The sequence below is a fragment of the Camellia sinensis genome, chromosome 13, assembly GCF_055761805.1.
Source record: "Camellia sinensis isolate YWXY chromosome 13, ASM5576180v1, whole genome shotgun sequence".
Taxonomy (NCBI): domain Eukaryota; kingdom Viridiplantae; phylum Streptophyta; class Magnoliopsida; order Ericales; family Theaceae; genus Camellia; species Camellia sinensis.
Window position 1 is genome coordinate 87,175,567 of NC_138973.1, and position 17,530 is coordinate 87,193,096.

Consider the following 17,530-nt stretch of genomic DNA (forward strand, 5'->3'; position numbering starts at 1 on the left):
GTATAGTTAAGATGGCTTATTACAATAATTAGACCATTTGGCCAACCAAATATAACTTAATTAATTAAACTAGATTAGTTTTTAATAAAATTTGCCATATGATACTAAAAATTCTAATTAGTCTATTCATATAGTCAATTTCAATTTCTGAAATCATTTAAGTTCTCAATTTCGAATTTTGAGCATAAATTAGAACAGATAATTCTTCAATTCAAACAGATATACACAAGTAATCAAATCAAACAAATAATTCATAATTAATCATATGGCTTATAACACAATTAGTAATTAACACTTAATTAATTAGACTTAATTATGATTTGCAATTTGGGATCGTCACAGTAATGATATATAAACTAACCATTTTTACAAACATTTCTTATTCTTTGACGTGCTATCTTTCTTATAGATTGTATAGCATTTTCTCATAATATTATTGTAGTTGATCTCATTTCAAGTTCTAAAATTTTATTGCTTAATGATCAATCCATAAAAAAAAAACATTAATAAAAATTTAATTTGTATAGAATTTTCTTTCCAAATATGTTGTTGGGTGTAACAATTGGTACATTGTCGTCTTCGTCAATGTTTTGGGCTTGATGAGAAAGTTGATAATAAGACATTACAATTTTTGAGAACTTTTAGAATTCATTGAGTGTAAATTACACTTTGCCTATTTTACATTGGGTCACTTTCTCATTTTTGCTTTTAAGGTTTTTTTTTTTTTTCTTTTCATTTTAGTTTTTTATGTTTTAAGTTTTTTCAAGTTTAATCCTAAAACTAAAACCTATTAAAATGTAAATAAAAAATGACACATTAACAGTTACGTGTTATAAAAATATTTTATTTTATATAGTTAACATCTCTTATATAAACTTAAATCTCAATATAATAATTTTACATAACACTTAAAATTTGTAAAAAGTCTCATTGTAACTTATTGCTTTAAGCCTCAATTTGTCTTGAGTTGGCCCTGAGGAGAGACATCACTGGTTGGGTATCCTTTGTTGGACAATTTTCACTGTATTTAAGTAGATTAAATTCTGTTGTGTACTAAACAACAACTAAAATATAAAGAAATAAAGGAAATAGGAGAATTTGTTTTATTACAAAAATCAAACTAGAAATAAAACAAAATAAATAAAAACAGATTTTATTTTGGTACAAAAACAAAATTAAAATCTGATTTAAATAAATAAATAAAACAGAATAATAAATTAAACAACTTACTTGATTAATTTCTTTGAATAATTATTTGATCAAGTCCAGTGTTTGACACTGTGTCCTTAAGACAGATTCGTCCTCTCCACGGTACTTTCAGAATTTGGACGTCTATCTCCCAAGATAAAATGATCTACTACAAACAATAACAGCACTACAAATTGTTTGCCTAACGAACACACTAAGTGTTTATACTCTCTCATAGAAGAAAATAATGCAGCAATTTGGAAAGAATATTTGCAGAATTATGAAGGACGAAATTATTAGAGTTACAAAATCCAAATGAGGGTTGTCCTATTTATAGATGGAATTATGGCTGTTGGGTTTGAATTAAACAGGTGCAAAACCTGTTTGAACAAGTACGAAACCTATTCAATTTGAATAAACAGAAACAAACCTGTTGGATTCAAATTTGAACAGATAAAAACAGGAAGGGCCCTGTTTCGGTGTACAGTAAAACCGGACCAGTTTATTTTCGGTTTAATTTGAATTCTGGATTTTATTTTACCAAAAATTAAATTAAATTCAAATATTTTTTTGCCCAAAAAGATAGGTATTAGGCCGAACAAGCCCAATCCAACCACGCACCCGCGCCCAAGCCCAGGCCCAGCCCAGCCCGCTCGACCGAACGGACGACGGCTGCGGCGCGCGCGCGTGTGTAGTGATTTTTGGGTCCAATGGATCTAGCCTATTTTGCCCATAACCTCTCCCTCTAAAACACTTGGGTACCCCTTGGGGCACACCCCAAGTACCAAACCCATGCCTTATAAACCCATTCAAAACTTTCCACCAAATCAATGTGGGACCAGCCATTTTACAACCTTAAGGAATTTCCACCAAAACACCATTTCCATAGAGCACACTTTGGCTTCAATTTCCCATTCACTCGGTAATGGTTTTGAGCAACCAAATATACCACGTGAATCACAACGCGGCATAGAACGCGTTACCACTTTGACCCATGAAAATCGACGCACGGGGCCCACTTAAAAAAAATAGACCAAATTTAGGAAAAAATTCTGATTTTACTCAGAATTTTATAACCATTTCCAACAATCCCCCACATAAATGGAATTTGATGACAACGGAAATACAACAATATGCAGACTTTATCGAAAGAGTATAAGTCGAAAATATCTTGCATCAAGATAGGTAGCTTTCGGCCTTGAACCTTCCCTAGTGATAACCTATCGGACTTACTGGCTAACTAATGGATGCGATGCCTTGAATTGTTCAGCCGTTTGTGTAAGCCAAGACAATAGATTTCACACAAAATATCTTCTAATACATCGTGGTTCTCACTGTTGTGTTCATTTTGGCCTTAAACGCTCCTGGTTTTCATAAGTGCTTATAGAGAATGCAGCCTCTTCATTCTCATAGAACCGGCCCCAGTTCAACAGTCATATAGGTGATTCTTATTGTGAGTATCTCTTTATACTCGTCTTGATTTTATGCCTCAATCAAGATATAAGTAATCATTAAAAGCAAAGCTTATCCTTATACCCCTGCATACAACATATGTTGCAAATATCACTCTCACCATAAGAATGGGTAGGGAATTTTAATCCCTTGGTGATTTCTGGCAAGCCATACATAACTTAGTTGTCCCTTTGAACTTAGTTCTCGGGATCTCCAGTCATATAAGTAGGGTTACCATTATGACGACTCTTATATAATAGGCTTTAATCCCATCCCCTTCGATGAACTATACACTAGCTCTTTTGTCAAACCTTTTGTTAACGGATCCGTAATATTCTCTTTAGATTTTATATAATCTATTGATATTATTCCATTTGAAAACAACTGCCTTACGGTATTATGTCGACGACGAATATGTCGTAACTTATCGTTATACATATGATTCTGTACCCTGCCTATTACAGATTTGACTATCACAATGAATGCAAATAACTGGCACAGGTTTTGGCCACATTGGAATGTCTTCTAAGAAGTGACGAAGCCATTCTGCTTCTTCTCCTGCTTTGTCTAAAGCAATGAACTCGGATTCCATTGTAGATCGTGCGATGCATGTTTGTTTCGTGGATTTCCAAGAAACAACAGCGCCTCCTAGAGTAAAGACATATCCACTTATGGATTTTGAATCTTTAGTATCCGATATCCAATTTACATCACAATAACCTTCAAGTACTGCTGGATATCGAGTAAAGTTCAAACCATGATCACGGGTGAATCTTAAATATCTAAGAACCAGAATGATCGCTTTCCAATAGTCTTCTCCGGGGTTACTAGTGTACCTACTCAATTTACTAATAGCATAAACTATATCAGGACGAGTACAATTCATTAGGTACATTAGGCTTCTAATGATTTGGGAGTATTTTAACTGAGACACTGCATCACCTTTATTTTTCAATAAATAAAGAGTGACGTCTACAGGTGTTCTAGCTAAATTCATATCATCCTTGATAAATTTACTGAGAATTTTCTCAATATAATGTGATTGAGATAATGCATATCCGTCAGATGTTTTAGTAATTTTCATTCCTAATATAACACCTGCGACCCCCATATCTTTCATATTAAATCTTTTGTTAAGCATTTGCTTAGTTGATTTGATCATGTTTTGACTGCTTCCAATGATAAACATGTCATCTATATAAAGACAAACTATGACATATCCTTGGTCAGTGTTTTTAACATAGACGCATTTGTCACATTCGTTTATCTTAAACCCAATAGTAAACATTGCATGATCAAATTTTTCATGCCATTGCTTAGGTGCTTGTTTTAATCCATAAAGTGACTTTACAAGCCGACAAACTTTTTTTTTTTGCCTCGACGCTACAAACCCTTCGGGTTGCTCCATGTAAATCTCTTCATTTAGATCACCGTTTAAGAAAGCTGTCTTAACATCCATTTAATGTATTTCTAAATTAAACAACGCTGCTATAGAAATAAGCATGCGAATGGATGTTATTCTTGTCACAGGGGAATATATGTCAAAATAGTTCAGACCTTCCTTTTGTCTGTAACATTTAACTACAAGTCTTGCTTTATACTTGTCAATTGAACCATCTGCTTTCATTTTTCTCTTGAATATCCATTTATATTCAAGAGGTTTAGAACCTGGTGGAAGATCCACCAATTCCCAAGTATGATTTTGCATAATGGATTCAATTTCATTATTAACAACCTCTTTCCACAAAGGTGCTTCAGGACCTATCATTGCTGCCTTAAAGCTTTGAGGTTCATTTTCTAACAGGTATGTCAGAAAATCTGGACCAAAGGATTTTGATGTTCTCGCTCTTACTTCGTCTTGGTTCATCATCAGTTAAATCCTGTTGGTCGAGACTATTACTAGTCTCTTATGTTTGATTGTCATTAGTCTCTTGACTTTGTGTACAATCATAAGTTTTTTTCTGTGAACTTAATTCCTGTCCTTTCTTGTAAGGAAAGACATGTTAAAAAAAAACACAGCATTCCTTGACTCTATAATAGTATTCACATTTATATCAGGTATTTCTGATTTATAAGTCAGAAACCGATATGCACTACTATTCTGAGCATAACCAATAAACACACAGTTTACTGTTTTTGGTCCAATCTTAGTCTTTTTAGGAACAGGAATTTCAACTTTTGCCAAACACTCCCACACTTTTAAGTATTTGTAGGAAGGTAGTCGACCTTTCCACAATTCATAAAGAATGCTTTTGGTTTTCTTGTGGGGTATTCTATTAAGAACATAATTAGCAGACAATATTGCTTCTCCCCACAAGTTATGTGGTAAGCCTGAACTTAGTAACATGGTATTCATCATTTCTTTTAGGGTTCTATTCTTCCTTTTAGCAATTCCATTTTGCTGTGGAGAATAAGGTGCTGTAGTTTGGTGAATAATGCTATGTTGTGCACAAAATTCATTTAATGGTGCATCATATTCACCACCCCTATCACTTCTAACTATTTTAATAGTTTTATCAAGTTGATTTTCAACTTCTGTTTTGTAGAGTTTAAATATTTCTAAGGCTTCATCTTTACTTCTAAATAAATAAACATAATAATATATTGTGCAATCATCGATAAAAGTTATGAAATACTTTTTGCCTCCTCTAGTTTGAATAAATTTTAAATCACATACATCAGTATGAATTAATTCTAGAGGTTCGATTTTTCTTTCAACCGATTTAAATGGAGCCTTAGTTAGTTTCGCTTCTACACAAACTTCACATTTATGATTAGGATTAATTTCAAACTTTGATATATAATCCAAACCATTTAATCTACGCAAAGTATCATAATTTACATGTCCTAATCTACCATGCCATAAATTCGACTCAAGAATATAAGCAAAAGATGTGTTATTCTTATTCATAGCAACTTTCGGTACAATTGTCATTACATTCAACTTAAAGAGACCATCACTCATGTATCCTTTACCAACATACATACCATTTTTTGTTAATACAAATTTATCAGACTCAAATACAAGGCTAAAACCATTTTTACTTAACAAAGACCCATAAACTAAATTATCCCAGATGTCAGGTACATGCAGTACGTTGTTGAGGGTCAGTTCTTTCCCTAATGTCATCTTCAAGATCACTTTCCCTTGTCCAATCATAGTAGAAGTAGAAGAATTTTTCATAAAAAGTTGTTCACCATTTGCAGCCTCATTGTAGGTAGTGAACATCTTCTTGTCCGTACATATGTGACGAGTTACTCCAGTGTTAACCCACCACTCTTTGGGATTTCCAACCAAGTTAGCCTCAGACACTACAGCAGAGAGGTTGATGTCATTCACTCCGTCAGAGATGTAATCTAATTCAGTTACATTAGCTTGATTTGTGGTCTTCTTGCTTGTACTTCCATGATCCTTCTTAGGACGGCGACAATCAGAAGCTCGATGTCCAGTCTTGCCATAGTTATAGCATTTTCCTTTGAACTTCTTGTTGCTATCGCCTTGTTTAGGACCATCTCCAGTAAACTTCCTCTTTTTGTTATGCGGTTTATGAACTTGTTCAACCATATTAGCCTTGGACTCAATGAAATTTTTCTCATTCCTCTTTTCAGCCTTTCGGTTATCTTCCTCAATTCTTAATCTTACAATCAATTCATCCATAGTCATCTCTTTGCGTTTATATTTTAAATAATTTTTGAAATCTTTCTAAGCCGGTGGTAACTTTTCCACTAAAGCAGCGACTTGGAATGGCTCGCTAAGAGACATACCTTCTGAATGAATATTATGCAAAATTATTTGAAAACTTTGAACTTGAGAAAATACTGTTTGGGAGTCTACCATAACAAAGTCCAGAAATTTACCGATGACAAATTTCTTCGTGCCGGCATCTTCTGTCTTGTGTTTTTTCTCCAAAGAATCTCACAATTCTTTTGCTGACTTCAAAGGACTGTATACATTATACAGCATGTTGTCAAGGCCATTGAGGATGTAGTTTCTGCACAGGAAATCTGAATGTTTCCAAGCATCTACAGCGGTAACAACTTGCTGATCACTTTCACCCTCTTTAAGTGCTGGAGCCTCTTCATGGAGAAACCAGGCCAAATTAAGAGTTGTAAGATAAAATAGCATCTTCTGTTGCCATCTCTTAAACTCGGTATCGTTAAATTTTTCCCCTTTTTCTCCATAATTGATTGGTACATGAACATGGTTCTGGACCGGTGTTGGTGTAACAATAGGAGTACCACTACCAGATGCAGTTTCAGTTGCAGTAGCCATAATCTCTTATTACAAAAATCAGAAAAAATTAAAACACAAATTAATTTTCTAGTTACTAAAATTAGAAAATAAATTATAACACAAAATAATTTTATTTTCCTTGTTACTAAAACTAGAAAAATAAAATATCACAATAATTTTCTGTAACACAAATTAATATTCTGTAATTGTTAATGACACCAGTATATTACTACTAGTTGTCAAAGAAAAGAGACAGTATATTACTACCATCTGTCAAATAGCATAAACCACTATTCGTTTTTCCAACTAGAGTATGTCTTATGACATCACAGAAAATTAAATACAATGAAGATACAAAAAATAAAGATCTGTCCTAAGATTGTTGGACAATCTTCACTGTATTTAAGTAGATTAAATTCTGTTGTGTACTAAACAACAACTAGAATATAAAAAAATAAAGAAAATGAGAGAATTTGTTTGATTACAAAAATCAAACTAGAAATAAAACAAAATAAATAAAAATAGATTTTATTTTGTTACAAAAACAAAATTAAAATCTGATTTAAATAAATAAATAAAACAGAATAATAAATTATACAACTTACTTGATTAATTTCTTTGAATAATTATCTGATCAAGTTCAGTGTTTGACACTGTGTCCTTAAGACAGATTCGTCCTCTCCACGATACTTTCAGAATTTGGACGTCTATCTCTCAGGATAAAATGATCTACTATAAACAATAGCAGCACTACAAATTGTTTGCCTAACGAACACACTAAGTGTTTATACTCTCTCTCCAGAAGAAAATAATGCAACAATATGGAAAGAATATTTGCAGAACAGGTATGAAACCTATTCAATTTGAATAAACAGAAACAAACCTGTTGGATTCAAATTTGAATAGATAAAAACGGGAAGGGCCCTGTTTGGGTATACAGTAAAACCGGACCAGTTTATTTCGAATTCTGATCCAACCACGCAACCGCGCCCAAGCCTAGCGCAGCCCAGCCCGCCCGGACGGACGGCAGCAACGGCGTGCGCGCGTGTGGTGATTTTTGGGTCCAATGGGTCTAGCCCATTTTGCCCATAACCTCTCCAACACTTGGGTACCCCTTGGGGCACACCCCAAGTACCAACCCATGCCTTATAAAACCCATTCAAAACTTCCCACCAAATCAATGTGGGACAAGCCATTTTACAACCTTAAGGAATTTTCACCAAAACTCCATTTCCATGGAGCACACTTTGGTTTCAATTTCCCATTCACTCGGTAATGGTTTTGAGCAACCAAATATACCACGTGAATCATGACGCGGCATAGAACGCGTTACCACTTTGACCAGTGAAAATCGACGCACTGGGCCCACTTAAAAAAATAGACCAAACTTAGGAAAAAATTTTGGTTTTACCCAGAATTTTATAACCATTTCCAGCATCCTTCCAATTTAAATTTGAATTGTAGGGAGTTGTTTGGATTTGATAGGGTTTATAACGGATTCAGTATTGATGATTCGAATCGTCTATTTTTATTGGATTTTGTGTATTATCAAAAATATTAAAAATATCCGATACCTATAATCCCTTCATTTTATTGGGTTTGTGTAAAAAAAAAAATAGTTAATATGTTTTTAAAAATAGAACATTCATTTTTTTTGTACAAATGTAATCAAATGAATGAGTTATATATATCAAATTGGCCAAATATTTTTGATGAATGATATACACGTAAGACTTGACAAAATAAATAGTTCGAATCATCAAAAAGAAACTTGTATTAGGCCTCATAGGGTAAGACAACAACCTCCGATCTAGAAATAGACAAGAACAATATATATATATATATATATATTAATAATTAATACACACTTTAATTTATTTATTGTAACACTCATTTAATAAACACTTAACACACCTTAAGAGTTCCACTTATATTATTATTTTGTCATGAGGATTAAATTTTTAATAGTTTTTTTCATCTTTTGTAAAGTAAAATAAAAATGAGACTTTTAAAATTTAATCAATTTGATGAACTAGAAAAGTAAAAAATAAAATTAAAAAAATCAAAAAACTTAATTAAAGACAAAAAAAAAAAAAAGAGTAGAGAACAATAAAAAAAAAATTTGTCATTAATAAAAAAAAAATTACCTTTTTAGTGCTCTTTTGGAAGCTGGTACAAAACCAACTTTAAACTTTTTACCAATTTTGAGTCACATTATTTTTCACATAACTTATTCACAAAAAGACAAAATAAATTAAAAAAAGTCAAAAAATTAACATTTTATCAACTTGCCAATTTCTTCACGCTAAACAAACACAAATTTTGTTTAAAAAAATACTTTATTTAGCTAGATGTCAAAATGCACATATTAAAGAGCATTCACCATATTTATTACCACAAGTGTGAATAATACACATCTCATTAATTGAACCAATGAGTAAAAAAAAAATAAAGGGAAAATTACAAATCAATAGTAACATCATAAAAATGTTTATAAATTTATGAAAAATTTTATAAATTTAATAATTGAAATTAATAAGATTTACCATTGATTTAAAAAAAAAATTAAAAACATGCACGGAATTGTAATTTCTCCAAGATTAAATATATTTAAGAATAATTTTTTATAGAAAAATGTGCAAAAAAATAATATGAATGGGAAAGAATTTTTTACTCCATAAAAGAAAGAAAAATGATCGGGAGTTCTAATGAACTCTAATAAGAATGGACCCCATTGTAATGTGATGTTTTAATTTTGGTTTTATTTTTTTTGTTTTTTTATTCTCTGTTACATCATTAGAGCTCAATTAGAGTTTCAAAATTATAGGAATGTATCATTGCTCTAAAATAAATGTTACATTTTTATATAAATTAAATTTTTTTAAAAAAAATTAAGTGACTTTTTTATTAAAATATCCATTAAACAAACAATCCCTAAGCCTCCGCTTGGGAAGTGAGTTGACTTTTTAGCTTTTTGGTTTTTTTGACTATTTTAGTCTGGGCTAAAAAGTTTGATTTTGGAAGGATTTTTTGACTTTTTAATTTTTTTGGCTTTTTTGTGAGAGAATGGTGTAATGATTATGGGTTAGATGTGATGTTTTATTTGTTATGACTAAAATAGCATATTTTATTTTTGGGCATGGCTTCTGTCCAGTCATTAATCGAACTTGACCGTTCTGTTGGGCCCATGGGGGCCCACCACGGGTCCCGTTTTGATAATCTGAACCGTTCAATGTGTAGAACTCGTCAAGTACTATATATTTATAAAAAATCACGTTAATCGGATATCGATAGCTATGTGATCAAATCAGTTTTGTATAAAAAAATGGACGGTGAATAAATTAACGGTTGACAAAAATCTATTTTGATCACATAGCTATCGATATCCGATCAACGTGATTTTTTACAGACATATAGTACTCGACGAGTTTTACACATTAAACTATTCAGATTATCAAAACGAGACCCGTGGTGGGCCTCCACGGACCCAACAGCACGGTCCAGTCCGATTAAGGACTGAACAGAAGCCATTTCCTTTATTTTTTATAGCTAAAATAGCCAAAAAATCTGAAAATCTTATTTTTGAGTGTTTCGTGTAAATAAAATTTTCTCTCTCCATATGTACACGTCAGCTGAAAATTGTCAAAAGTTGCGTGACATGGTTGCCAGCACCGTGAAGGGCGGCCGACAGCCTCAGGCACTGTTTGGATTTATTTTTTTCGAAAAAGTCAAAAGTAACTAAAGTTGGTTTGAAATGAACACTTGGGTCATTTGGTAACATAAAAAAATAAAATAAAATAGAAAAGTTAAAAATTATTTTTTAATTTATTTTAAATTATATTATTTCTCACATAAACAAAATTAAAAAATTAACTTTTAATCATCTTTTTAAAATACTTCTGCTATCACGATAGAGCACCACAATATTATAACTCACTATGAGAAGAAGTTAAAAAAATCAGTTTTTAGCTTTTTAGTCTCTGTTTGGTTGTGAATTCAAAATGTAATTTTACAGGTGTATTTCAGTATTATGTTTGGTTGTGTGTTTGGAATCAACTTTCCAAACCTCTGCAGAGAGCTCTGTATTACAGCCGCGTTTTTTGTGAAAATTTTGGCAAGGGGAAGACCACCCGGACGTCCTTAGGGACTACCGCCCGGACGTCCTTGGGGACATCCACCCGGATGTCCTCTGCTGTACAAGATTTTTTTTTTTTTTTTTTTTGCAATTGATTTATATAATTGGAAAAAAAAATTTCTGAAATTTTTTTAATTTTTAATGTGCTTTAAAATAATTTTGAGTTGTATATTTAGTTATGAGTTGTAAATTTTTGTATCACATATCAAATATCACATCAACAATTTCTCACTCAAATCAAACCTCTTTTCCAAAACTTTTTTCAAAACTCTTTACCAAACAAATTTTCTACACTCAAATCATAATTCTACAACACACAAACTCAAAATACAATTCATACTCTCAAATCACATTTACAAAACACAACCAAACGCAACCTTAGTTTTTTAGTCCAAAAGTCAACTTTTTTAGTCAAAGAAGTTAGTTTTTTTTGTCAAAAAAATCACTAAAAAAATCAAAAAATTAACTTTTTATCAATTTTTCAAAACGCCACTATGATAATTTCTCATTAAAAACAAGTTTGAAAATATTTGAAAAATTAATAATTACTGATGGCATTAATTTTTATACATTTAAAAAAATATACTCAAATTCCATCCACAACCCAAAATGTTACAAAAAAAAAAAAATATTAGATAATTCATAAGTATTATGCCTATGTTTGGAAAGTTGGTTTTGGAGCTTTTTTTTAGCTAAAATAGTCATAAAAAATAAAATAAATTTTTTAGTCCAATAAGATAAAACATCACATCCAACTCATAATCATTACATTCTTTCTCTCAAAAAAAAATTTAAAAAGCCAAAAGTCCTTTCCAAACCAGGTTTTTTAGTCTCAGGCTAAAATAGTCAAAAAAGTTAAAAAGCCAAATAATCAATCCACTTCCCAAACAAAGCCTACTTAATGTCACTATCTATGTGATATTTCTTATGAATGAAAATTACAACAATATGCACAGTTTGGAAAGAAGGTTTTCAAGTTTTTTTGGTTATTTTAGTCACAAAAAACAAAATAGGTTATTTTAGCCACAACAAACAAAACATCACATCCAACCTATAATCATTACACTCTTCTCTCACAAAAAAATTCAAAAAAGCTAAAAAGTCAAAAAAAACTCTTCCCAAACCAAGCTTTTTAGCCCATGCTAAAATAGCCAAAAAAGTCAAAAAGCCAACTCACTTCTCAAATAGAGGCTAAGTGAGTTATTTTTTTATTAGGGGTTATTTGGGATGATCTAAATAAGTATATTTTTTTACTTTTTACGAAAAAAACGTGAAATATGAGTTGGATTTGAAGTGATGTGATAGAGAAATGATGTGATTTAAATGATATGATGTGACTTAAATAGAATAGTGACTTTTTGACTTTTTTGTGCTAAACCAAACTAGACCTTAATAAAAGTGAGTCACTATGCTTTGTTCATAAAACATTTTGTTAATTGATTTTGAACTTATATAAATAATATCACATAATACTCTTCAATAATATTAAATAATTATCTAGATTTTATGCAAAAATAGTAACATATAATTCAAATTGATCTCTACATATGCCCTACACGAATTTCAACTCTTCCTTTTTATAGGCCATAATTTTCCAAATAAACTTTCTGAGCTTGTTTGATTGAGAGGATTATAGTATAAAATTAGTATTATTAATCCATAAAACTCATATTCTATTATTTAATTACAAATTTTATTATTCGAATTAGATTTAATAACCATTCTATCCAACAAAATTGATGAATTTTTTAATCCTACATTTAATAACACAAAACCTACATTTAATTAGAATTATATATTTTTATATCTATTGCAAAATAAATGCGAACAAGAAAGAATTATGTATCTCACTAATCCAGTTAGATAACTAAGCCTACATTAATCTCATGAATTGTTAATCTTCTCCCTATTAATTCTGCTAATCAAACAAGCTCTCTATGAATTAGACTATTTTGCCGACAACTATAGTAAGTAATGGGAAAATGGGATGGTTGTTGTGTAGTCATATGAAATAATTTGTTTTGATAATCTGAACTGTTCACATTTTACAGTGTATCGAGTGGAATATATTTGTAAAAAATCAAGTTAATCGAATATTTATAACTATTTTAACAAATTGTATTTCTATCTACAAAAATAAATGACAATTATGATTTAAAGTATAAAAATGAATACAAATGTATATGCGTGAAATGGTTTATGATATCCTATTAACTTAATTTTTTGTAAATAAATTTTACTCAATGTACTTTAAAATATAAACAGTTCGAATTATCGAAACAAGTCCGAATATAAATCCATATTGTTGCACAACAGTGGTTGCTCGTCCGCGCACAACTGCCACCCCATCTTCGAGTAATGGCTAAGGCTATAAACAAAAATATAATGGACTCACAAAAATTATTCGGAATTGTTCATTTTAGACTTGTACAGTTCCTTTCACCTTGGAGTAACTTTTAGAAGTCATGATCCTCGAAAGTGATTTTTTATGGAGTGACGGTAGAGTAATAAGGTTAGGATTTGTGAGTTGGAATGTGAAATAATTATTATATTATTAATTTTTATAAAATTAAATCTCAGCTATAAAAAAAAATTAAAAAAATCACTCAACGATCACTTTGGCTTGGTTTGGGAAGTAGGTTGGCTTTTTGGCTTTTTGGCTTTTTTGGCTATTTTAGCCTGGGCTAAAAAGCTTGGTTTGGGAAGGGCTTTTTGGCTTTTTGGTTTTTTTGACTTTTTTTGTGAGAGAAGAATGTAATGATTATAGGTTGGATGTGATGTTTTGTTTGTTATGGCTAAAATAGCCTATTTTGTTTTTTGTGGCTAAAATAGTCAAAAAAGCCTGAAAATCAACTTGCCAAACAGAGGCTTTAGATGATTCGGACTTAATTTTCAAAGTAAAAAATCAAAATAAGTCACAATTTTCAAATAATAAGGGCTGATTTGACATATCAAAAAAAAAATTAAAAAATTATTAAAAAAGTTAAAAGTTATCGCTATTCACAAATTAAAAATATAAAAAAAAATAATTTACATAATATTTTAATACAAACCAACGAGTTGACAGTACTGGTACTGAATTAATGGTTCATAAGTACATATTGGTCTGTCAAAGGAACAAAAAATAAAATTAGATATATATATATATATTCATTAAGTTGGAGGATAATGTTGGGTCTGTGGGGGCCTATCCCATTTTGATAATTCGAACCGTTCAATATGTAGAACTCGTCGAGTACTATATGTCTGTAAAAAATCACGTTGATCAACTATGGATAGCTATGTGATCAAATCAGATTATTTTCAGCCGTTTATTTTTCACCGTCCATTAATTTCATACAAAATTGTTTTGATCACATACTTATCGATATCTGATTAAAGTGATTTTTTATAGGCATATAATACTCAACGAGTTTTACACATTGAACGGTTCGGATTATCGAAACGGAACCCGTGGTGGGCCCTCACAGCCCAACAATACCCGTGAAGCCTCATGCACCATTTCAACCAAACCGTACTATCCTCCTGCCGTCTGTCACTAATGAGTGCACAATGTAGGGGTAAAAATATTTTTTTTTCATTTTATACAATATTTTAATACACATTTTTTGGTGAAAAGATAAAAAATTATCTCAAACAACTATCTTTTTTTTCCTCAACTTTTTAGTCTAAAAAATCAAAAAGTATACTTATTTAAGACATTCCAAACAACTCCTAAATTGAAGATTACACTAATAATAGATCTTGTTCATTCTGGATGGAGCCCATGTTATACTGGAGTTTCAAAACTACACCATACACTTCATACTATTGGAATAATTTTCAAGATACAAACTAAGCCTCCGTTTGGCAAGCAAAAAATCAGGCTTTTTTGGCTAAAATAGCCACAAAAAACAAAATAGGCTATTTTAGCCACAAAAAACAAAACATCAAATCTAACCCATAATCATTACAATCCTCTCTCACAAAAAAAGCCAAAAAAGCCAAAAAGCCAAAAAGCCCTTCCCAAACCAGGCTAAAATAGCTCAGGCTAAAATAGCCAAAAAGCCAAAAAGCCAAAAAGCCAACCCACTTCCCAAACGGAGGCTAAGTATGTAATGGGATTGTTTAGTGCAATTTATTTAAATAGGTGATAGTTTTTATTTATTTATTTATTCTGAGAGTTTAATGGTGTAGTTTCTGCTTACAATCTTAAAGTGTTCAAAAACTATATCGTATCATTTTATCAAATATTTATTAAATTATGGTATAAATAATTTTTGATCAAATTAAAAATTCATCAAATTTTTTGTCAAAATTGAATTTAATGAAAATATAAAAAGATAAAGCATTGGAGATTTTTTATTTTTTATTTTTTAACAGAATCTTTTCATCAAATTGATGAAAATGAAAAATTAGAGTAAAAGTGAAATTTTTAAAAAGATTTTAATGAAAGAGTTGGAATAGCTCATATCAAATTAAGTTTTTTTATTTAATTTTAAAATTAAATTATATGAAAAAAAGTAGAAAAAATTAAAGATGCTCTAACGGTTGCTTTGGAAATTAATTATTTTAATGAATTTTTAACTTTTTACGAAGATAAGTATAAAAAATGAGATTTTTTTTTAGAATCCTTGATATTAAGATTTTATAACATAAAAGACATTTAATATTTTTATAATATCTAAGGTCTCTCAAGATTGATACAGAGAAATTACAATCAAGAGAAATTCTGGACTTCCCAAAAAACTTTTCTAGGTTCAACCAGAGAAAATTCAAAGCATTTAATTTTCTCTAGTTTGAATTCAGAGAAATTTCAATTTCTCTGAGTAATTTTCTTCGTTTCGTTCTGAAGAATCAATGAACTTAGACAAAATTGACTAATTTTCTCTGATTTGCCCATAATTTTCTCTCAATTTTAACCAAACCAGAAAAAATTGTGTCTGTTAATTTTCTATGTTAATTTTCTCTGTGTGATGGCCAGAGAAATTTGTTCATTTTCTCTGGCCAAATCGCATACTCCCATTTGATTTTCTGGGGATTTGGGTGGTGTTGAAGCCTCATTATGAGGAAGACTTTGTTGCAAATGCCTTGGCCGTATGGGAGGCTGATTCCGACGAGGGATTCAAGGATGCTGGACTTGCTAGCAGATTGGTAGCCAACGACGATAAGGGCTTGGGATGCCATTGTTGAATTCAAATCTTAAATACATGCAGCATGTTAAAGAGAGATTGAACAACAAAGTGAATAGATAGCTCACCAGCCTAAACTGGAAGGAGAGGCTTGGAGGGTAGCTTTGTAGGCTTAAGCTGTTGAGCCTGGAGGGCTTGGGTGGTTGGAGTGACAGCCTTATTAGGAACGATCTTTTGCTGTTGAGCAACGATTAGATGCAACGAGTCATCGTTATCATCATCATCCAGCAAATCGAAAGGGTTTGCAGTCTCTATTTCCAATCCCAACAAGAAAAACCCCCAAAAAAACTTTAGTGACTGAACTTCGAAAAAGACTACTGCAAAACCCTAGTTATACTTTAAAGCCATTGAAATCGATATACAAATCTGAGACCACTCAACACCACCACCACCACCACCACCACCACAACCAGAGAAAAAAGAGCAGCGAGAAGATAGAAGAGATGAGGCGTGAGTCCGACACAGAGAGAGAGAGAGTGGTGAGGGTTTGAAGCCGTGAGATATATCAAATTTTTCTGTGATACATGGGTGTGAGGTTGAGAGATCTTAGACATCATAAAATAATATTGTGAATATCTTCCATTACTAAAAATAGAAGAGAGACGTTAGACTAATTTTTCCTATAAAAAAAATAGAAAGAAGAGTTATAATTTTTGTAGTAATTTTTTTTACTAAAAGTGTGACTTTCCAAAATAGACCGAAGTTGAAAAAAAAATGATTATCTAAAAATTAAAATGAAATACTTTTAACTTCTACATTTTAATAATTTATTTTTAGATAATTACAAATACACCTCTTAAGATTTGCTTAAAATATAGATTGTTCTCTATAATTTTGAAAATTACATTCCACTCTTTCATGTTCTTAATCACATAATAAATGATAACTTTTATTAATAAATCATGAAGTCAATTAATAATTTTTAATAATGTTATAAATATATTCCAATTAACAATTCATGTAATTTTATTATTATATAAGAGAGTAGTTAGAAATTTCATTTTCTTTTTGTTAATTTTGTTAAATATTTTTTTTTAAACAAAGGGTATTTATAAATTCTAAAATTACAATAGACAATCTGTATTTTAAACAAATTTTCATAAATATATTTATAATTTACCCTTTATTTTTAACTTCCAATAAATTATAGCAAAAATGGCTTAATTGCTTTAGGCTCAATTTGGTTAGATAAAAGAATTTATTTATTTTTATGTGTTTATTTATAGAGAGAGTCCTAGAAAGTAATGGGAATTAAAATTTCATGTACAACTCAAATTAGCTTGTTAGTTTGGCTAATAATTTCTTGTAAAATATTTAGAAAATTTTATTGTTTTCCCACAAATTTTGGAA